Source organism: Schistocerca americana, chromosome 1 (assembly GCF_021461395.2).
Source record: "Schistocerca americana isolate TAMUIC-IGC-003095 chromosome 1, iqSchAmer2.1, whole genome shotgun sequence".
Taxonomy (NCBI): Eukaryota; Metazoa; Arthropoda; class Insecta; order Orthoptera; family Acrididae; genus Schistocerca; species Schistocerca americana.
This window is the reverse complement of record NC_060119.1, coordinates 1025687345-1025711934: the sequence shown is the minus strand read 5'-3', so window position 1 is coordinate 1025711934 and position 24590 is coordinate 1025687345.

Here is a 24590-nt window from a genome sequence, read left to right as displayed (position 1 = left end):
GTCAGACCCACCATACTTGCTCCGGACACTGCGAGAGGGCTGTACAAGCAATGATCACACGCACGGCACAGTGGACACACCAGGAACCGCGGTGTTGGCCGTCGAATGGCGCTAGCTGCGCAGCATTTGTGCACCGCCGCCGTCAGTGTCAGCCAGTTTGCCGTGGCATACGGAGCTCCATCGCAGTCTTTAACACTGGTAGCATGCCGCGACAGCGTGGACGTGAACCGTATGTGCAGTTGACGGACTTTGAGCGAGGGCGTATAGTGGGCATGCGGGAGGCCGGGTGGACGTACCGCCGAATTGCTCAACACGTGGGGCGTGAGGTCTCCACAGTACATCGATGTTGTCGCCAGTGGTCGGCGGAAGGTGCACGTGCCCGTCGACCTGGGACCGGACCGCAGCGACGCACGGATGCACGCCAAGACCGTAGGATCCTACGCAGTGCCGTAGGGGACCGCACCGCCACTTCCCAGCAAATTAGGGACACTGTTGCTCCTGGGGTATCGGCGAGGACCATTCGCAACCGTCTCCATGAAGCTGGGCTACGGTCCCGCACACCGTTAGGCCGTCTTCCCCTCACGCCCTAACATCGGGCAGCCCGCCTCCAGTGGTGTCGCGACAGGCGTGAATGGAGGGACGAATGGAGACGTGTCGTCTTCAGCGATGAGAGTCGCTTCTGGCTTGGTGCCAATGATGGTCGTATGCGTGTTTGGCGCCGTGCAGGTGAGCGCCACAATCAGGACTGCATACGACCGAGGCACACAGGGCCAACACCCGGCATCATGGTGTGGGGAGCGATCTCCTACACTGGCCGTACACCACTGGTGATCGTCGAGGGGACACTGAATAGTGCACGGTACATCCAAATCGTCATCGAACCCATCGTTCTACCATTCCTAGACCGTCAAGGGAACAGGACAATGCACGTCCGCATGTATCCCGTGCCACCCAACGTGCTCTAGAAGGTGTAAGTCAACTACCCTGGCCAGCAAGATCTCCGGATCTGTCCCCCATTGAGCATGTTTGGGACTGGATGAAGCGTCGTCTCACGCGGTCTGCACGTCCAGCACGAACGCTGGTCCAACTGAGGCGCCAGGTGGAAATGACATGGCAAGCCGTTCCACAGGACTACATCCAGCATATCTACGATCGTCTCCATGGGAGAATAGCAGCCTGCATTGCTGCGAAAGGTGGATATACACTGTACTAGTGCCGACATCGTGCATGCTCTGTTGCCTGTGTCTATGTGCCTGTGGTTCTGTCAGTGTGATCATGTGATGTATCTGACCCCAGGAATGTGTCAATAAAGTTTCCCCTTCCTGGGACAATGAATTCACGGTGTTCTTATTTCAATTTCCAGGAGTGTAGAAAACAAAGGAAAACAGAGAAGCACTGAGGTGGTGGTATTTAGAGAAACTACATTTCCAGTTAAGGATTGTGGTTAAGTTTGATATTGTGAATTACAACTAACAAAGCCTGAAAGCACTGTCACGGGACACTTTATTTTACAGCTCCGTTTAATAATGTAAGACACACTTAGCGGTGTTACTCTTGACAGTAATACAGATTTCTGAAAGATCTGCAAGTTATCTTTTCTTACATTAGCTAATTTAAAATGTAAATCAGGTAAAAAGGCGAAGAATTGTCTTTTATTTGCTTGGAAGTAGACATAATACACGTCGGTTCTTTAAAGGTAGATCGACTATAAGCTGGAAATGTATTATAAAATTTCGTGCTTTATTATATTTGCTGCTCCCACACCACCGTTAAAGCCGACTGCAATTTAAATATTCAAACAGAGTCTCTGAATTGTAGCACTTGTGTCATTGCTGACACTGTGTGGCGCTGAGGTATTTAGAAGTGCTACTGTGTATCGGAAATATCTTAACAGGTTGTTAATATCGATTTCAGATATACTGATTTAATTTTATTTTAAAGATTAAAATTAATTAATCATTATGTATGACAATTGAGCCATAACATACCTTACATGATCATACAAGCTATAAAACGAAGAATATCCAAGTCCAGAAATCTCAGGTTACACATTTATCGAACTATGGCTATGGTTATATGCTGTGGTTATCGACTGTTAACGCTGTTGTACGAGTACGCTAAGAGGTTTTCCGAGTCTTTACTGTGTCCAACAGGGCTTAAGGAGAGCGAGGAAGGGCCCTCATGGCGGACGAAAGGTTAGTGCACAATAATGGCAGCGGCTCCAGTCAACAATAGCATAACAAAGTCACTCAGATGCCCATTACACTAAAAGAATCCGGCCGGAGTGGCCGAGCGGTTCTAGGCGCTACAGTCCGGAACCGCGCGACCGCTACGGTCGCAGGTTCGAATCCTGCCTCGGGCATTGGTGTGTGTGATGTCCTTAGGTTAGTTAGGTTTAAGTAGTTCTAAGTTCTAGGGGACTGATGAACTTAGAAGTTAAGTCCCATAGTGTTCAGAGCCAGTTGAACCAGTTGAACTAAAGGAAGACAGTTTTTTAAACCCTAGTTACGTCTTATTAGCACATCATTACTCCACATTGATTCATCTTTTACTCAGTGTTGCTATATATATATAAATATAAAATCGAAGATGTGAACGAATAAAATTTGCAGCTGAGGTAGTTTATTAGTTTCATCATTGTGCTCCGACAAACTGATACAAATCATCTCTGAAATCTTTCAATAATGACAAACGTCTAACAGAGCCGTGGCAGAATGAAGTTTTATTTTGCGGGTTACCCTTTTGCATTTGATCGTGTTCTTCACATGTGCAACGTCGTCAAAACATTGTCAGTCTTGGTCAGAGAAATGTTCTGTGTAGTTTTAAGTGCATTACGTCGGAGGTGAGTGCAGCATCTCTGACAATGAGTTGAGCGAATTCTAACGAGGGGCAATTGCTGGCGATCGTGTGGCGTAAGGAGTACTACTGTCTTTGGTATCATAACGTATCGATATTGTGCTTCTTATTTATCGCCGGCTTCTGGAACTTCCGGCGCCGAGCGCGCACGTTCTATCAGGGAACGTAGCCTTGCTGTATGACGACGACAGCGCTCCAGTGCTGGTGATCACGTGCCGTATTGCGATGCGTAGAAGAGTCGGTGTTGACCTTCCTCGTATAAGGAAGGTGAGTCACGCCGCGAATCAATTGTCAAAAATGGTTCAAATGGCTCTGAGCACTATGGGACTCAACTTCTGAGGTCATTAGTCCCCTAGAACTTAGAACTAGTTAAACCTAACTAACCTAAGGACATCACACACATCCACGCCCGAGGCAGGATTCGAACCTGCGACCGTAGCGGTCTCGCGGTTCCAGACTGCAGCGCCTAGAACCGCACGGCCACTTCGGCCGGCAATCAATACTCGTGTCACAGTCTCAAGTACCGGGTGGTTATAATTAAACTTTCCCTACTTGACACTTTATAATACGGACACGAACTACAGTTCTAGTACCAAAAATGGTAGCAATAATGTCAAGGGCACACGGAAGAGAAATAATACAGATTCAATTCATTTGAATGCTTCTACGGTACATCATACCGTTATACTGTTACAATTACCGCTACAAAAGGGGTTGAATAGGGCGCCCATCATTGTCCAGAATAGTCTGAAAGCATTCTGCACAACAGAACGAAGCATGTACGTAAGTATTCCGGCTACTCTTTCGATATGCTGCGCTTCCGATCAATACCTATGATAATGTTCCCGTGGTAAACCCTGTCCTTTAGGTAGCCCCACAACCAGAAATCACAGGGGGTGATGGGGTGATCGTGCCGACCAAGCATTTGGAAACGATCAGCCGATAATTCGATAGTTTCTAAATATGTTTCTGAGAAGCAGATGAACTTCACGAGCGATGTGCGGTGGGGCTCCAATGCGTCTCTCTCCTGTAGGACGGGTATGACATGCTGGCGAAGCTTATCGCAGTAACGCTAGTCAGTCACACTGCACGTCTTTGGTCCTTAAACACCAGCCTGTTCAAAAAAGAATGGGCCAATGATGGGCGTAGCCCTGAAGCCCCACATCACACGGTGGCACGTTCACCATACAGAGGCACTTCGTGCACAGTGACTGGAGGTGAAGATCCTCACACTCGGTAATTCTGTATGTTATCCTTATCCGTCAGAGAAAAATGAACTTGATCTGTCCATAGGATGGTTCAGGGCCAGCCCTCGTCAACTCCAATCCTCGCGAGAAAGTGGAGAGCGAAGTCAACAGGTCGTTGTGTGGTCTGTAGTGCACGTTCTGTACGATATGGATCTTGATACTGTTTGAGAATGTTTCGAAGCACCTTCCGTACAGTGGGCCACTGTGGGACGCAGGGAAAATTTAACTATAACCGCACAGTATATTCATGAGATAATATGGCCTGAGAGCGTGACTGGCGGCCTGATATGCATGCTGGAAGCGGGCTCGCTCTCTTGAAGTCCGGTTTTCGGACGGCGAAGTTCGCTGAAGGGCAGAGTCGGGAGTGGGTCACCAGATTACTCTGTGTTGATTTGAGTGACCTCGTCTTTTGGATTCGTAGTTCATCGCCGAAGTCCTTCCTGGTGCAAGTGGGGCGTGCTGAGCGTTGCGACTCACGGACTCAAGACGGGGCGGCTGAGCGGGGCAAGCAGCCCGTGTTTATCGCAGTAACAGAAGTCAACAGCCAAGGAGTTCTACCTCTGGGAGAAAGCGGCTCTTGTACCGCCATCAGCCTGTGTTCTCTAGAATCCTGTCGGACACTTAATAAGGGTGAACACGTTTCGAAACTCGCCGCGTGCTTAAGTTTGTTGTGTCGTACTGTGTAGCCCTAGGGCAGACGATGCTACGTATTCTGCTCCTCGTGTACCGACTGGTGTAAACTAGGTTTTCTTGGCTGGACCTGCTTGTTTTAGACTGCCAAGTCCGCATGCGGTGCAACCCAGCCACCGTTAAAGAGTATGTCTATGTCATTTTATTCTAAGTTATTATTTTTAAGAACTGTTCCTTTTAAATTTTCTGTTTATAAAACGTACGGCACTGTAGTAGGCTCCACGACGTAGCAAATGGCCTAGAACGTAGAACTAATTAAACTTAACCAACCTAAGGACCGCACGCACATCCATATCCGAGGCAGTATTCGAACCTACGACCGTAGCGGTCACGCGGTTCCAGACTGAAGCGCCTAGAACCGGACGGCCACACCGGCCGGCACGACGTAGCAAATGGGCCCATCTCGTTTCTTGTTTAGTGACTTTCCATGGAAGCTGTTTGGGGTTTAGCTCACCTTGTTGAGGAATTTGATTCTTATTTGACCCAAAATATTTACTCTAATCCTGTTTTGAGCATAAATGCATTCCTCAGATTTGGGTGTGTTAACTACAGTGAAGCGGTGAGAATCGGAAATTTTCGTTGGGAAACATATTGATAGTAGAACACGAATGAAAAGACTTCTATGTTCAGCAATTACCTGTTTAATTAATGCGGAAACGCAACGTGGAATTGTTGATTCATTGTGATTGTAAAAGAAACACCACTGTTAAACGATACTGGATGAGCGCTGGCATTTTTAGGTAATATTGTTACGTGCAAAAGGAACAGTAAGCCGAAGTAATTTGCTTGTACTGTTACTATTTCAAGTGACATTTTTCATTATTTAATTGAGTAACTCAAATATTTGAAACGTAAGAGAGACACATATTCGTATCAAGCAGATGGTCAGATTCTTTTTGTAACGAAGGATTATCAGTAAAGTTCCCATATTTCAGTCTGATAGGCTGATAGCCGCAGTAATCTAAAAGGAATACATTAACTAGAGAAATGATAAGATTTACAGCTGTACAGTGGTAGGTGTTTCCGTAACCAAGGTAGTCGAAGAGTTTGGCGTTTCAAGACGCACCGTCTAGAAGATGTATACCGCATACAGGGTAAGTGGGAAAACATCATCCCTTCAGTCACATCGCGGAGGAAAATGTGAGTTGAGTGAACGTGACGGACTGTCATTCGAGAAGTCATAGCTGAACTGAAAATTGCAATCGAGAACCCTGTCGGCAACAAAACGAAATGAAGACACCTATGTAAGCAGTGACATGCAGGGTCAGCTGGAATTTCAAAACCACTCATCAATTATAGAAATGCCTGTGGCAGGAACGCGCTGTGCCGACTCCATAGAACCTGGACTATGGTACGATCGAAGAATTTAATTTTGCCAGATGAGTCTTGTCTCACACTGTTTCCGACATCTGGCCGAGTTCACGTGCCGAGAGTGAAACGTGCCAGAGATTCGGTGATGATTTGGATATGATTAGATTTGATTAGATTCAAATTAGAATGAAATGAAAATCCTTAGTTTCTTACAGGCGTTGACATACGTCAACGGGGACAGATGAAACTGTTTTTCCCGACCGGGACTCGAACCCGGGATCTCTTGCTTACATGGCAGATGCTCTATCCATCTGAGATACCGAGGACAAAGAGGGTAGTGCGACTGCAGGAATTTATCTCTAACACGACTCCCGCGAATCCCACGTTCTCAACGTATTGTCCCGCACTACATTCGCAGTGCTAAAAAAATGGCTCTGAGCACTATGGGACTTAACTACTGAGGTCATCAGTCCCCTAGAACTTAGAACTACTTAAACCTAACTAACCTAAGGACATCACACACATCCATGCCCGAGGCAGGATTCGAACCTGCGACCGTAGCGGTCACGCGGTTCCCAACTGACGCGCTTAGAACCGCACGGCCACACCCGCCGACATTCGCAGTGCCCCCGCCAATTATACTCATTATCGCGGCGCGTAACCGATTCCCGTAAGAGTTCGGGCACTGTTTGTGCATCCGCACAGAAGAAGAAGATGGTTAAGTGGCCGGTGAGCCTTAAATATTTATATACTAAGATGGCATACCACTGACAAATGCCACTGAGTATAAACCTAGGGGACCTGAAAATCTGGAAAATTCATAAGAACGGGGCTACACAAAATGAAATCAGGATGAAGAAAGAGTGGCCAATTAGGCATAATGTCAGAATCTACAGTTCCTTTTGGACGCAAAAGAGAAAGCAACTTTCCACTTACGGCAAGAAAAAGGAATAACAGTGAGATAGTGTTAATACTTTCATCCTTCTTTACCTCCTCTGCATTACTGCAGATGATGTGTCACTGAGCACATTTGTACTGTGCATGCAGTACACGTGAGGTGCCTAGTTGTTTCCACTGCCCTGTGTGGAATACATAAGTTCTTGTACACTCCACTAACCTCCTGTCTTCATGATTATGATGTCCCCAGCGCAGAAAACAGCACGCAAGTCGTGGATTCTTTTTCTTCAGGCTGAAATTAACTTCGCAAGGTACTGCTGCTACGAATAACCTGTAACTCATTTGGGATGCCCCTCGTGTTTTTATTGATTTAGACACGAGAAACTATTCTTGATCACATATCTTTCCACAGTCATTATATCTGGCTAAAATAACATAAAATTCATCCTGCCACAGACAACTTGTCTGTCTACTGGAACCGTCAGAACAGGATAATAAAATTACATGAATCAAATACTACTATTACAGACAACATGTCTGTACCTAGCGACGGTCGGAACTGTAGTAAATAAAATTGCATGAAACAAATACTGCTATAACAGACAACATGTCTGTCTACTGGAACAGTCAGAACTGGAGAACCGGACTGCCCGACACACCTCGCGCGCCAAGCCAGCAAGGTGCGACCCGAACGCCACCGAAGTGCATCGGCAGTAATATCATCAGTCTTCTGTTTGAGTAATACTTTGATTTTAATAATTTTGAAATGACTGATAGATAGCTGGCTGTTGAGAGATGTTTATTTAGAAAATGAAGTAATTTGGATGACAGGTTTAACTAATAATAGCAACTAAAGTTTAACGTTTTGGCGCCCTACCGCCGAAAACAGCAGACAATCACATAACAGCAGCACCATACAGGTGGTCTTTCTCACAGGAATGGTACCGAATCTAAAATCTGTCACCGGTACCTCATCCCACATTGCGTCATCTCTACTGCCCTTGGAATAGCTTCCTGGAGCCTAATATGATGGCTGAATAAGCCAGAAATATTACAAACTCCGAAGAGTGGAATATGAGATCGACTCCTGCCTTCACTACTCATGGAAAAAAGATACCGCCCATCAAGAAGGTTACTATGGGGCTTTGCAAAACGTCAACAATTGCCAGTCATAATCGAGGTTTTCCTAGCACACCCGATAATAGACAACTTATCACTTCCTCACTAGAACCTAAATGGGGCAGACCGGAGGAGGTATCAAGAATGCGTGTGGAAAAAATCATCAATAGGATCAATCCGTATCCGGCAAACTACTAAAGATTTACAGGGCTAGTAACGACCGCAGCCATGCTACAACATCCACCCCTCGTGGACGTACAAAATATTGCATCACATGCTGGTGACAACAATGTGAGATGCTACTGGACAATTTTAAAAGGACAGAAGACAATAAAGTTGCTGAGCATTTAATCAAGCTCTTAGATCAAAAACTAGGTCAGTATACTGCTTTAAAATTACATATTCTGGTCGTAAGGGATGGAATTCACTACGAAAGCTGGGAAGCGCAAACCAGATGAAAGCTGGTGAAACCAGTGTCTCACCGATCAACATAGCATCCACAACTAAAGAAACCATCAAAAAGATAAATCAGAAACATGTGAAAAGCTGTAAAGCCTCGGTATGGATGATGTACTGCGGGAATTAAAAAATGCGGACCGAAGTGAAAATCTGGTTGACCATATTCTTCACGGAAACAGCTAACTCTCCAAAAGTACCGAAGATATGAAAAGAGGCTTAGATGATTGCAAAACGAAAGAAAACGCAGACGATCCGAAGAACTATAGGTCTGTCTGTCTACTGTGTACAGCCTGGAAACTGTTTGATAAGTTATCGTGCTTGTGATTAGTCCCACTTATCGAAAAGGTGCTGCTGGTGGAACAAACTGGTTTCAGGAAAAATAGAAGCTCCTATGAACGCGTATTGAAGCTGACCACGTACATACAAAGAGTCTTCCAGGGTGCCATGAAGACAATAGTAGAGGCGCTACAGTCTGGAACCGCGCGACAGCGAAGTTAAGTCCCATAGTGCTCAGAGCCATTTTCAAAACAGTAGTAGTGCTGCTGGATCTATCACTATTTTATGTCACAGTCTGGATTCAAGGGCTTTTGAGTAAACTCGCAAAAGTCACTAAATGCAAGTACACTGAAGGTCATGAAAACAGTGCCGTTGTAGAGAGCTCACCTGATAAAGAAACACTATCATACCAGTCCACTAAGGCATTCCTCGAAGTTCAGTTCTCGCCCTCTTACTTTTCAATTTATACACATTGGATCAACACATGTGAATTTGCATGTGACGATGATTTAACAATCAAAGACATTTGAACAGCTAGATGCTAATATTAATACTGATCTACATACTATTCAATGGTATTATACCAAATTGGCACTTGAAACCCAGTCCTTCCAAATCTGTAAGTGTGACTACGCATCTTAACAGTAAAAAAGCTTACAGGAAGTTGAGCGATAAACTCAAACTTGAAAACGTCAGTAAATATTTGGGAGTTAAACTTGGTAGTACAATTTTCTACAGGCACCATCTCTAAGAGGTAAATCCTGGAATGTAAATGCTGGAATGTACCACCAGTACGTAAAACCGTGGCAACGACTCCGTCAATACTATATTGTAGTGCCTCTATTAAAATGTACTGCTTCTGTCGACAGTTGTACGAAACACATGGAATGTATTCGTAATTGCGAATATGATCAGTCTGTAATTGCACAACTTATAGGTGACAACGAAAATTGGTGCCAGACTGGGACTCGACTCTGATATCCCACTTTACGCGAGCAGTCACCTTAACCGCCTCGGCCATCCAACCAGCTACCAAGCCAAACCCCCATATGTCAACATGTGTGTACGTACTCTACTTGCACAATTGCTCTGGTTCCAGCACAGGGAGAGACTTATGATTGTTGTCGCCACCTTGTCGTGGCATGAAAAATTATACGGCAGTGCCTGTGTTTTTAAGATGTCCTCTGCAATATCCTTCAAGACTATGACAATAACTGTAGGTCCCTTCCTGTGCGGGAATCACAGTAACTGTGTGGCTAATGGATGTACACACGGAGACATATGGGGGCTTGGTCTCTGTTGGTCCATCATAGACAGGGGACATCAGCTGCTTAAGTAATTATCATGTCAATGAAATTCACCAAAAGCTGTGTAACTTAAGATGTTATTTTATATTATTTTGATCGCTATCAGTTTGAGTATTTCATTACGCAATTTTCAGGCCCCATATGAATTTTTCCAAATAAAACAAAATATCAAACAGATCCATAAATCTCCGGATGTCGTGAATTCAGTCATTACACTAATGCTTCACTCGAAGTTCCAATGAAGTCTTCGAATGAAGCACTAGGATAACGACTGAATTCACGACATCCAGAGATTTATGGCTCTATATGACATTTTCGTTTATTTGGAGAGATGCATAATTAAATGATGAAACTGGTTGCCTTCAAAATAAAATAACATAAGATCTTACATTACACGGTGTGCGGCGGCAAGTGGAAAAATTTTCTATTGTTGCTATTCTCAACGCAGGCTCTCTAACTACATTGTTGGCAACCAGAAAGTGATTTGCAAAAACATGATACCTGTAATTAAAGTTCACTGTGCCACTCTGATGGAGAAATAAAGTTATTGATCATTGAAGTTCACTGTGCTGGTGATTTAGGATAACGTTTGGGATTCATAGAAAATGCAGTTTACTATAACAATTTTCACTATATTCTGAAAACGATAAAGCGTAAAATTTCAGACAAATGTTGACCCAAGCAGTGCTACTATCAGCTACTGTACTATCAGAACTGTTCAGAGTCTATTGCACAGATCCTATTATCCCTAGATAACGAAACTGTTCAATAATCGTTATCGATATAAATGTTCAAAGTGAATGCTCGCCAAAATTTGATGTTAATCCTTATCAAATACCACGCCAGTAATGGTAGAAGGTCTGTCCTGCGGCGACACGTGAAAATGTGCATATGCAATCTGAGAATAAATCACTGAAGTCGTTCTGCTATTAACACTTTACCACAATGCGAACTTATTCTTACGTGTATACCAAGTTACATAATATGGCATCCAAGCTGTTCCTTGCAACTGCACAGACACGACGCGGCTTCCGACACGGAGTGCGTGCTGATACGAATCTAGAAGAGAACTGGGGCATGACTCTAGCTCGCAGCACTCTTATTTATATAGCCGCGGTGTGGACTGCCAAAGACGCAGCCACCAAAATTTGCCTTCCTGACTAGCCGCTGGGGCTAGTAGAACACCACATCAAGTTACTAAATAATTAATTGCTTGATTCGCTGAAGGCCAATGAAACTCTAAATTTAATTGTGATATCAGCACACAGGTAAGTATCTGTAATAAAATTCTGATGTGGCTAGGTTAAATACTGTTGATGAGAGAATTATTTTAGTAGCACTGCACGCAATATATCAGCTCTGAACGTGCCCTTTGGAGAAATGCTACACCTATAGTTTTATAGCGACCTTTTGGTAACTTCTCACATCATTGTTACTATAGAGTATCTCTGTTCTACCTAAATCTAAACATCCTAGCTTTATCTAATCACTTACTTAATGTATCTTGCTTCTGTACTTTTAGGACACAAAAACAGAAAATCATGAATTTCAACCAAAATATACTTTGTGAGATCCAGCATGCTGTTTTCATTAAATTACAGTGAAAAAGATATCCGAATATAAATTTTGTGGTTTCTAGCTTCTTCCTGTTGCACCGATGATTTTTACATAAAATGTCCATATTTCGAAAATTGTTAAAATTATTAAACTGAAACTTAACACGTTATTATTTTAGCATCACTCCTGACGTGCTACTAACATTTCAGATTACTTACTTTACTTTTAAGGTATTTCACAACATTCATGACGTCATAGCTAGCTACAGCAGACTAGGCTGCCACACACTGGAAAGCATATGAATTCTATATGGCGTGAGTAGGCTGCTTCCTACAACGGCTGTTGGTGAATTTCAGTGGCACTGGCAGCATGGAGGTTTGGCTCCAGCGGGATGTGCCCACATTGCCAAAGCAGTTAACGCGACTGCTCTGCTTTCTTTTTATTTAATCTGATTTCGTGATGTAATGTGCAGCCTCAAGTCCTTAAATTCTTTTCTATGCTCCATGTGCTGAAAATTTTGTTTGTTTGTTAGAAGAGCACTAACTCAAAACAGACTTAGGCAACCTTGGCTCAAAAGTGTTCTGTACTTGCTTTTTGTGATGCAAAATCCAATACATGTCACCTTGTGTATTGGGGATAGGCGGCTTGTGTATTGAATGACACTGCCTAAGACTGCACCTGTAGAACATCTAGAAGAAACTTTTATTTCCTTTATATAAAGGTACATTTTATTTTGTTCTATTTTACAACAGGATTTAATCTCTGGTGGTGAATATTTACTCTGTCAACGAGAATGTCTGACCCCAAGTTACGCTTTTGTTTTCAATATTTCCGATTTCCGTCGGTTGTTTTCGGTTTAGCAGATGACTATTTTGATAGCGACGAAGAAAAAAAAAAATGATCGCATATAGCAGGAAATCTGGGTTCGAGATCTGGTGATGTACAAATTTTCGTCATTACTAATACGTTGCGCAAATGCAAACTGATCATATTCGCTACTGCGAATATATTTCTTGCATTCTAATAGAGATAGCTTGAGCTTAGGGATATACTATTTGAAAAATAACTAAAGGATGAAGTTGATGTATACCCGCTGGTGTTCTAATCAAACGGAAAACCACAGGACTTTGATAATTTATTGATTCGTTCCAATAGATAAACTACGAAAGCTCTGAATCACGGGCAAAATGGTGGTAGCTAATTTATGAAACTGTTTATGCATCGCTATACAACCACCATTCAATAACCCGTCATCCAATTTTTTGACTTAAGCTCTCACCTGAGGAGGATGGCTCATCCTACTATCAGACTATATCCCTTGCCATTCCAATACACCATGACTAGGTTTCAACTGCATTACCTTATTTTGTATTTAGTAATTAGCGGAATTTATTACTGTACCTGCAGCTCGTGAATCTGAGCTCTAGAATGGCAACAACATTCTAAGTGATTTCCCGCACACAGGTAAGTAAAGCGAAACAACCTCCAAGGGTGCCAACTATGTCGACGACATTGGTGACTCGGAACGAGCAGCCCAAAGAGCCATTGAACCACGCGCTCAGGTCGACGACCTTACCTCCGCTGCTTCACTACAGATGTTTAACTCACATTGTACTTTTTCGCCGGCCGGGGTGGCCAAGCGGTTCTAGGTGCTACAGTCTGGAACCTCGCTACCGCTACGGTCGCAGGTTCGAATCCTGCCTCCGGCATGGATGTATGTGATGTCCTTAGGTTAGTTAGGTTTAAGTTGTTCTGAGTTCTAGGGGACTCATGACTTCAGAAGTTAAGTCCTATAGTGCTCAGAGCCATTTGAACCATTTTTTGTACCTTTTCCTTTTTAAGACACGGTCCCCCAACGTCTGAGGACTGCGTACTTTGTGATGAAGACACCTGTAACCAAGACTCAGAAACAGACACTGCACATAACAACACCAAAAATAAGAAACTCGTTTTTTAACAAACAAAAAATTAAATTATTAATAATAATTTGTGGCAGTATTCAGGAAAAAACACTGTGTTACCGGTGAAAGGTTGAGAGTAAGCAGTTGGGAGAGCATGAGCCAAGGGATAAAAGTACTTACTCCACAGGAAATAGTGGTTTTGTTTCTGATGCTGGCCGGAGTGGCCGAGCGGTTCCAGGCGCTACAGTGTGGAACCGCGCGACCGCTACGTTCGCAGGTTCGAATCCTGCCTCGGGCATGGATGTGTGTGAGGCCCTTAGGTTAGTTATGTTTAAGTAGTTCTAAGTTCTGGGGGACTGATGACCTCAGAAGTTGAGTGCCATAGTGCTCAGAACCATTTTTGATAAATATTTATGTAAACTTGATAACCTTAAATAAAGAAACTGTTAACATTGTAACGCCTTAGTTCAGGCAATAATTAACGCCGAAATCCTGAGAATGAGTACATCAAATCCAATAGCAATGATCTGCAACTTTGCAAATTGTAGTGAAAACACTACCACGGCAATGAAGAGACCAGTGATGCTTCGCAAGAGAATAAGTTTAGCTAAGGTTTCTATTATGCAAACACACAAGAACACAGAACCGTTGAAAGTGTGTGTTTTAGAAGGCTTCCCACCAAAATTACAATCTTCGACGCTCTGTAGGCAATAGCCAATTTAGCTTTTTCAGAGCGCTTTTATAGTTAATTCTTAAGCTAGTAGTATAGTAGGTCGTGTGCAGACGCAGGAGGAGCTAGCTTGTAATTCGCGAGCAGCTGGAGACACCTTCGGCCATGGCCAGCCGTCTTCAAGCTGTTGTCTCGGGCAGTACCGGTGGTGGATAACCTGGCGCATCAGTCGATACATCTCAGGTGCCGTTTGCTTCGTGCACGCCCTCTGCTGCCCGGACACCCACCAAGAACCACGTTGAAACGCGCCCGCATAGCTCGAGGCGGGAGTCACTGTGGAGGCTGACCACTCCTGCAGCAGTATCCGAGCAGGCTCGCGGTGACAGGAGTTTGCTAGTTATTGGGAGATCTTATATTAGGTGCGTTCTGGAATACCATAGGTAAACAGCGCCTGGGGCTGAAAAGAAATCCCATGTGAGCTTGGTATCCAGAATGAGATTTCCACTCTGCTGTTATGGAACTTCCTGGCACATTAAAACTGTGTGCCTGACCGAGGCTCGAACTCGGGACCTTTGCCTCTCGCCGGCCGGAGTGGCCGTGCTTTTCTAGGCGCTACAGTCTGGAACTGCGTGACCGCTACGGTCGCAGATTCCAATACTGCCTCGGGCATGGATGTGTGTGATGTCCTTAGGTTAGTTAGGTTTAAGTAGTTCTAAGTTCTAGGGGACTGATGGCCACAGTAGTTAAGTCCCATAGTGCTCAGAGCCATTTGAACCATTTTGAACCTTTACCTCTCGCGGGCTAGTGCTCTACCAACTTAGCTACGCAAGCATTACTCACGACCCGTCCTTACAGCTTCAGTTCCGCCAGTACCTCGTCTCCTACCTCCCGTACATCACAGAATCTCTCCTGCGAACCTAGCCGAACTAACACTTTTGGAAACACCACCAAGGCTTTGTGGCTAAGCCATGTCTCCGCATATCCTTTCTTCCAGGAGTGCTAGTTCTGCAAGATTCGCAGAAGAGCTTCCGTGAAGTTTGGAAGGTAGGAGACTAGGTACTGGCGGAATTAAAGCTGTAATAAGGGGTAATAAGTCGTGCTCGGCTAGCTCATTGGTAGAGCACTTGTCCGCCAAAGGCAAAAGTCCCGATATCGAGTCTGAGCTTCTTATGTCTGTCAGGGCGAATTACCCGAGATATGGAGAAGGGCCCGTCTGCCGCTATTGAGCATGCATGGAGCCGTCATCCGCAGTTGTAACTCATGTCGTAAATGGAATGGATTGGATTCTGAGGCTATCTTCAGTTCAAGCGACTGACAGAAGCCGTGAAGACTGTTCTCCTTACTCGCGAAGAAATAAGACAACCCGCAATTTGTGTCGTCGTACCCACCGGTTCTTTGCTTTGGAGCCATATGGAGCGCCTCAGAGGGTCCGTAGATTCTGTGACGGTGCTGATTGCAGATAGTTCGACCTGCGGTGTTGTGTGGAGCGTTGCAGGACTCATCTTGAGAGCTCCGGGGTCCACTACACGAAAGAAGCTGCTACTGGGGTAGCTGAGTACTTGTGGAGTGCACAAATAGGTTTTCTCGGCTAGGCGGTCCTCCTATGAATGCTCGCCAGTCGGCACACAGAGAGCGAAATGAGACCTCATACGAAGACAGGACACTTTGACTGTCAAAATTTTAACGGTACATTTCCGAAATGTTCGTAACAATGTTCCTGAACTTTGTGCCCTCCACAAAAATTATCGCGCTCAGATTACTCTCGGAACCGATAGCTGGCTAAAATCCGAAATAAAAAGCTCCGACATATCTTGCGAGACATGGAACATATATTGGAAAGGCAAATCAGACGCCACAAAAAGATGACTGTTCATTGCAGTCGCCATAGACATTATACAGTCGCCATACATATTTTAGCTGTCGAGATCGAAATTGAATCTAACTGTAAAGTTATCTGGACTCGAGTAAGCCTGGTGAATTCAAGTTAACTGTTGGATGTTTTTACCGGTCACCCGATCCTTCAGTAACAGTTTCAGAATCATTCGAATAAAGTCTACCCTCATTAGCGTGGAAATAGCCAGATCTTGCAGTGTTAGTTGGAGGCTAGTTCTGTCTACACAATGTAAAATGGGTCGTGTATGGATTCATTGCAGGCGTTACGGGCAGACAGTCTTGAGAATCACTTAGGAACACGTTCTCCGAAAACCGTATTGAGTAGTAAGTTCGATAGCCCACACGCAAGGAAAATATTTTATACCTTATAGCTAAAAACGGGACCTTATCGACAGCGTCAGTGTGAACACAGGGATTAGTGATCATTCTTTCATCATAACAGCTATGGTTGCGAAAGTTAATAAATTCATGAAATAGGCTAGAATAGTACTTTTGCTACAAATAGCAGGAAATCAGCTATTAGCATCCCATTTGGATAGTGAATGGACATTTAGTTGCAACAGGATAGACGTAGAAAAACTGTGGTCAAAGTTTAAAATGATTGTAAATCACGCTCTGAAGAAGTATGTGCTGAGTCAAGGGATTAAGAACAGAAATTTGCAAACTCGGTTAAAAAAAAAAAAGAATGTGGAAATGGTGACTGGCAACAGTTAGCATAGTTTCGTGCGTCTGTTAAACGATCGATGCACGAAGCGTGAAACATCTTCCACCGTCATACCTCAGCAGATTTTGCCGAGACTCCTAGAAAATTAAGGTCCTACGGAAAATCGTTGAGTGGGTCGGAGGCTTCTATCCAGTCTGCCGTTGACCAGTCTGGTGTGGCTATAGAAGAGAAGAAAAGGAAAGATGAACTCTACAATTACTCGTTTAAAAACTAGCTCACGCAGGAGGATTGTACAACCATACAGCTGTTTGCCGTTGCAGCGAGTCCAGTGTGCAGGACATACACATCCCTCGGGTACAGAAACAACTCAAAGATTTGAATACAAATAAGTTGCTCTGACCAGATGGAATTCCAGTTCGGTTTTACAGAGACTACGCTACGGAATTTACATTTGCATTTGCATTTATCGCCTATCTCGTCAAGCCTAAAGTTCCAAGTGTCAGTAAAAAGCGCTGGTGACTCCTATCAATAAGAAGGGTAAAAGACCAGACCCGCAAAATTACACATCAATGTCCTTAACATCGGTTTTCTGCATAATAGTTAAACATGTTCTGATACGGAAGATGATAAATTTCTTTGACATTGAGAAGTTGATATTCACAAACCGCCGCTGATTTCAGTCGTGCAAAAATCAGCTCGCCATTTTCTCACATTACGTTCTGTGAACCACTGACGAAGGGCAACAGGCAGTTTCCATACTGCTAGATTTTCTTAATGTGTTTGACATGATGCCTTACTGCAGATCATTAACAAAGGTTTGGGCATACGATATATAGTGCCAGATGTGTGAGCGGTTTGAAGACTGCTTAAATAATATAAACCAACGAGCTTAACTCGAGAGTGCGTGTTCATCAGTGGCAAGGGTATCGTCAGGCGTAGCCCAAGTAAATGTGACATGATGGCCCCTATTCTCTACATTTGTACAGCAGCGGCGTGAAGGGCAAGATGAGGAGCAGTCTCCTGCTGTTTACTGTTGATGCCGTATTGTATGGGAAGGAAGGTCGTAGAGGGACTGCAGGAAAATGCCAAATGACTTAGACAAAATTAGTATTTGGTGTGATGAATGGTAGCTTGCTCTAAATGTAGGAAAAGTAAGTTGATGCAGATGAGTGGGGAAACTATCTCGTAGTGTTAGAATACAGAATTAGTAGTGTGGTGCTTGGCCCAGTCACATCGATTAAATATGTAAACGTATCGTCGTAAAGCCTTATGAAATGAAGGATGGTAGTAAGGCCGGCGAATTGTCGACTTCAGTTTACTGGGAGAATTTTAGGAAAGCGTTGGTCATCTCTAAAGGAGAATGCGTACAGAACACTATTGTGGCCCCCTTGAGAACTGCTCGAAAATTTGTGATCCACACCAGATCGGATTAAAGGAAGATATCAAAGCAACTCAGACGCAGGCTGCTAGATTTGTTACAGGTAGGTTCGATCGAAACTCGAGTGTTATAGGCATCCTTCCTGAACTGAAACACTAATCCCTGGAGGAGAGATAACTTTCTGTTCGCGTAACACTATTGGGAACATTTATGGAACAGGCATTTGAAGCTGGTTGCAAAACTATTCTACTGCCGCCAACTTATATTTAACGAAAGGACCACGAAGATAAGAGAAATTAGGACTCTTACGAAGCCGTAGGGACAGACGTTTTTCCTTCCCCTATTTGCGAGTGTAGCAGGAAAGGAAATGACTAGAAGCAGAAGGTACCGACCGCCATGCACCAAGCGATGGCTGTCGGATTATCATTTCAATACTTTATCCGTTTATCCGTGGTGTACTGAATAATTCTGATTTCAAGGTTAGTTGTCTTTTAAACAAACCAACAGAGTTCGAAGTTCATTAATTGCCACATGTATATCTCCATTAATTAATATAAAACGTAATTTCCTAATGTGAAAGAAACTGAATTACCGGGTGATCAAAAAGTCAGTATAAATTTGAAAACTTGATAAACCACGGAATAATGTAGATAGAGAGGTAAGCATTGGCACACATGCTTGGAATGACATGGGGCTTTATTAGAACCAAAAAAAACTAAGTTCACAAAATGTCCGACAGATGGCGCTGGGCAGCAAAACGTCAGTGACTGCGCATGCCAATCGTGTATAGAAGGAGCTGTAATGAGAGAGAGAATCAGATGCGCCAACAGTCGCAGCATGTTGACGTTACCTGGAAAGGCGCTATTAGTGAAGCTGTATTATCAGAATGGGGAATGTGCTAGTTCAGCGTTACGATCCTATCGCCCTAGGAAGGCGATTCGAACGGGTAAAGGTCCTTTGACAAATACAGCTGTGGCGAAAATGATTAAGTTCGAAGCACGGGTTGTTTAGACGATAGACCCCGTAGTGGCCCACCGAGCACAAGGTGTAACGCTGCTGAGACGGTTCAGGAAGAAATGGAGGCTGTAGCGGGTTCGTCTATGCAGGGGGAAGACAGCGCTCGTGCAGTCGAACGTAGCACCGGCATTCCATACACTACTGTTTGGCTGGCACTCAGGCGTACCCTCCGACGCTATCCGTACTAAATCCATCGGCATCATGAACTGTCACCTGGCGATTTAGTGAAGCGGAGGGGATTTGCGGTGTGGGCGTTTCAAAAGATTGCGGAAGATAACGGTTCGTTGAGTGACGTGTTGTGGACTGACGAAGCTCATTTCACGCTCCGAGGGTCTGTCAACGCCCACAACTGCAGAATTTAGGCTAGCGAAAATCCTAGAACTGCCGTGGAAACTCCATTGCACGACGAGAAAGTCACGGTATGGTTTGTATTAACCACGTCTACCGTTATCGGGCCTTTTTTCTTCGAGGAAATTGGTGATTCTGGTTTTGTAACTGCTACCGTGACGGGTGAGAGGTACGCCGATATGTTACAGAATTGCATCATCCCCAGCCTGGCTGATAAACACCTGCTAGAGGGTTGGGTTGTTTGGGGGAAGACACCAAACACCGAGATCATCGGTCTCATCGGATTAGGTAAGGACGGAGAAGGAAGTCGGCCGTGTCCTTTCAAAGGAACCATCCCGGCATTTGCCTATAGCGATTTAGGGAAATCACGGAAAACCTAAATCAGGGTGGCCGGGCGCGGGATTGAACCGTCGTCCTCCCGAACACCTGCTAGAACGTGCATGGGGGCTTAATTAAATATTTTTGAAAATAATTTTTATTTTTCGTTCGTAGCTGTATGTCCGATTACGCTATGTCTCGTAAACGGTTGGCCCTGACTGGTAATTGTACGCAATCTGACTGCATAGAACGACAACAAAGAATGAAATGAAAATTTCGTTAACACAATTAATTAATTAAGTCCCCAGCAACTATAAAACCTACGAAACCAAAGCACAAGTATAACTGTTCTGTATGTGGAAGTATGACTCAACGCACATCCGGCACGGTTCTTCTTCCACAAGACAAGAATTTTGAAATACCAATTATACTGACGTGATAAAAAAAATTAGAAATACTATAATTGCGCAAGAAAACCAGAATTACACTCTAATACAAGAACACACGCCAGATGCTTTGTTGACTGAACCTGTAATGACGCATTATTTAGGACACTGAAACAATGAGAGAAAAAAGAAAAATTTTTTTTTACCTTCATTTATATTGATGAAAAGCACTCTAATCATTACAGTCTCTCCACACCGACTCGCTACTACCACATCTCAACAAGAACTTTTCAGTATCACATCTCAGCAAGCACTCTTCCCTACGACATCTCAGCAACCACTTTTCACTAGCACATCTCAACAAGCACTCTCCGCTACGAGTTCTTAACAAGCACTGCCAGTGGAGGCGGCTGAATAATACTCTTTGGCGCAATCTCTGGCGCTGTGGCTCAGTGTAGCCACCTTTCATATGCCTTCCTCCATGGGCCAGAATTTGATGGTATTTGTGCCAGCATTGGTGGTGAAAATACCACCAAATTCGTCCACAAAAATACAGACAAAAATAAACGATAATATTAATACCTAAATATCACATAATTAGTTAAAATTTTGGCTTTACACTGACCTTTCAATAACCTAATATATAAAATACAGTAAGCAATACAACTTCCTTTCATACATGTGACTTTACATAATAGTTCACACAATACACAAAAAATCAGTTTATACAAATGTTCACATAAAATGCTTTCAATGATTAGTTCCAGCAGTTGCACCCAACAGGTGACATCTTTTCAGTAGAAGCAGTCCATCAGTGGCACCCAGCAATGTTGAGCAGGTGCAGACAGCAACAAGTGACATTATTTCAGTAGAAGCAGTTCCATCTGTGGCACCCAGCAATGTTGAACAGGTACACACAGCAACAAGTCACATTATTTCAGTAGAAGCAGTTCATAAGTGGCACCAGCAATGTTGAGCAGATGCAGACAGCAACAAGTGACATTATTTCAGTAGAAGCAGTTCATCAGTGGCACCCAGTAATGTTGACCAGGTGCAGACACCAACAAGTGACATTATTTCAGTAGAAGCAGTTCCATCTGTGGCACCCGGCAATGTTGAACAGGGGCAGACACCAACTAGTGACATTATTTCAGTAGAAACAGTTCCATCTGTGGCACCCAGCAAAGTTGAGCGGGTGCAGATACCAACAAGTGACATTATTTCAGTAGAAGCAGTTCCATCTGTGGCACCCAGCAATGTTGAACAGGTACACACAGCAACAAGTCACGTTATTTCAGTAGCAGTAGTTCATCAGTGGCACCCAGTAATGTTGAACAGGTGCAGACACCAACAAGAGACATTATGTCAGTAGAAGCAGTTCCATTAGTAGCACCCAGCAATGTTGAGTAGGTGCAGACACCAACAAGTGACACCATTTCAATAGAAGCAGTTCATCAGTTGCACCCAGCATTGTTGAACAGGTGCAGACACCAACAAGTGACATTATTTCAGTAGAAGCAATCTATCAGTGGCACCCAGCAATGTTGAGTAGGTGCAGACAGCAAGAAGTAACATCATTTCAGTAGAAACAGTTCTATCAGTGGCACCCAGCAATGTTGAGCAGTCCATAATATTCACTATCACTGATCACACTGTTCATCAGAGTTTATAAGCAGAAATTAAACATGTCCTAGTGGCACCAATCATGTAGAAAAAGTACAAGTAACGGTCCATAATATTCACTATCCTAATCACACAGTTCATCAGCAGAAATTAAACATTTCTAAGTGTCACACATCAATGTTGAACAAGTGCAGGTAACAGTTCATAATATTCACCATCGCTAATCAGACAGTTCAGGCATGAACAATAGTTTGAATACATATACAAATGCTTTTACACACTAAACATATAAATTCTAATAAACACACAAATGATATCAGATAATTGTCATATTAACTATTACAAATACTCAAATATCAGTAAACCTATAATATTTATGAGTGTCAGTGCAAGCCACTACAAACAATAAAATAATATTCAGGAGATAGGTGGGTAGGATTAGGAAAGGAAAACACACAAAACACACTCACTCATCTTTTCATCCATATTAAGTACTACTGTGTAATTGAATAGTGTTAACTGTGTAAATGCAATTCTGTCAAAACTTGATGTTCATCATGTGTATCAAGTAGTAGTGGCAGCAATGTATAACAGTTAAGTCAACGTCATAGTCATCATGTCAAGACCAATGTTTGCCAAGCCAGATCAAATGTACTGTTGCTGAACAACTGTCAGTGAGCCAAGATATGCAAATACTTCCTCTCTCCAAAAAAAAGTATATACTGCTTAGTGATTTAACAAAGTGTGTGTATAGACTATCTTCATTCTACTTTAGTGTTCTAGTCTGCTATCTTCATCCTCTTTGTTCCATATAGAGCAACAAAAAAAAAATGCACCTCACTTACTTTACCTCCTATACACCAAAACTCCAATAATCGTCAGCATCACATAATCTCAATACTTCAATAATACCTCTTACGTCGATACATATAAATCTTATCATCAATATCATTTACCTTGTCTCTTGTCCACAAAAACTCCAATAATCATCAACTTCACATAATCTCAATAATATCTCTACAATACGTCAATACATATGAACCTTAGCACCAATATCATTTTACTTCCATAACAACTCTTTCCTCTAGTCAGTCTCCTCGAACAAGTACAGATAAAATCCTAATGCAAACCTCATCATCCCATACAATCCGAAGACACACTGTCAACACACAACCTCTGTGTAATCCATCCGACCCAAATCTTCTATTCATTATGAATTATAAACAAAAGAAATGCATACATGACCTCTAACAGACTTAGTTCGAATAACTCTCAGTAATTAAGCACGATTACGGAGTGTGAATGATCATGATATTTCACAGTGTGTACACCACTTCAAGAATTATGGCAAACAGAAGCAAACATGTAGAGTATTTCTTGTGTCAAGTGTCACTTCCAATTTCAATTGCTCACGAAAAATGCAGTGTACTAACTGTTAATGGCCTAAACCTAGTGATGGTATGTCATGTCGTTAGCTTCCTTCCTATTAGCATACATTTATACAGCTTTCATAAAACCTCCAGCTCATGTGACTTCTATAAGTTTCTTGTACTAATGTCGTTCGTCGAATTATAGCAGTTCATTTTCTTATCTTAAAAATAAATGGCACTGAGCGTAAGCAAAACATGCAATAGCGAGTAAATACACCAGTAGAGAACAGAATGTCAACAAGTGGATGCAGCACAATTCTTACAACGAGGCTCTGCCAAGCAAACAATCTATAATTAATACAGTAGTGTGACCTAAACTCTATGTTCATACACAGTATATCAGCATTTCTGTATACCAAATTAAAGAGTAGTTACGACAACAAACAGAAATGTACAAATATGCAATCCATACGCATAGCAGCAAACATGTATCTTACGTACTAGACAGCATCATATCAGCATAAGCAAATAAATGTTCATATGTCATCTTAATAAGTAAATATGAAGGCGCAAGCAGGTAAATCACAAAGTATAACTTACATACCTAATCACAGTCAGCACAATTAATCAGGTTACAATTATAATTTAAATAAGTAAGCACAGCAGGCACATAATAGAAAAATATGACATCAGTGAAAAAGCAGTGCAGCCAAGCAATGCATAACATATACAAATAACAACCCTGTTCATTAATAAAACATTGACAAAAATCAGCAAATATACGCAAGCACGTCGATCCCACAAGTAAATTCATAGAACATAAAATTAGCACAAAGTGTGAATCACGTAATCGCGAGCAGCAAATTACGTCTAAAGTACGTACCTAAGTGGAAATATGTTACCTGAAAAATGAACTCAATTAATAGTTACCTTTTTTAGTTTATTAGTTTCTTCTTCGAAATTACATTCTTTCTGAAATTTTCTCGATAGCAAGTCCTCTTAACGTCGGAGACACACAGAATTTACCTGAAGTTCTTAAATATTTTATAGAACCGTATCCTGAAAAATACTGAATGTTAATAACATAATTCATCAAGTCACTATAGCTTTATACTGAATTTAGTCGGAGAAATTAGACTGTGTATTTGTTTATGGCTGTCAGTGCATTCGCACTGAGCGCTCGATCAGCTGTAGGCGCGTGACGTAGGAAGCAATTGTTTGCGGTCAACGACTGCCTTGTGCGGCGCGCAAACTTGACTGTTGCTTTGAGTATGTGCCGCCGCCAAAACACAGCGCGGTATCC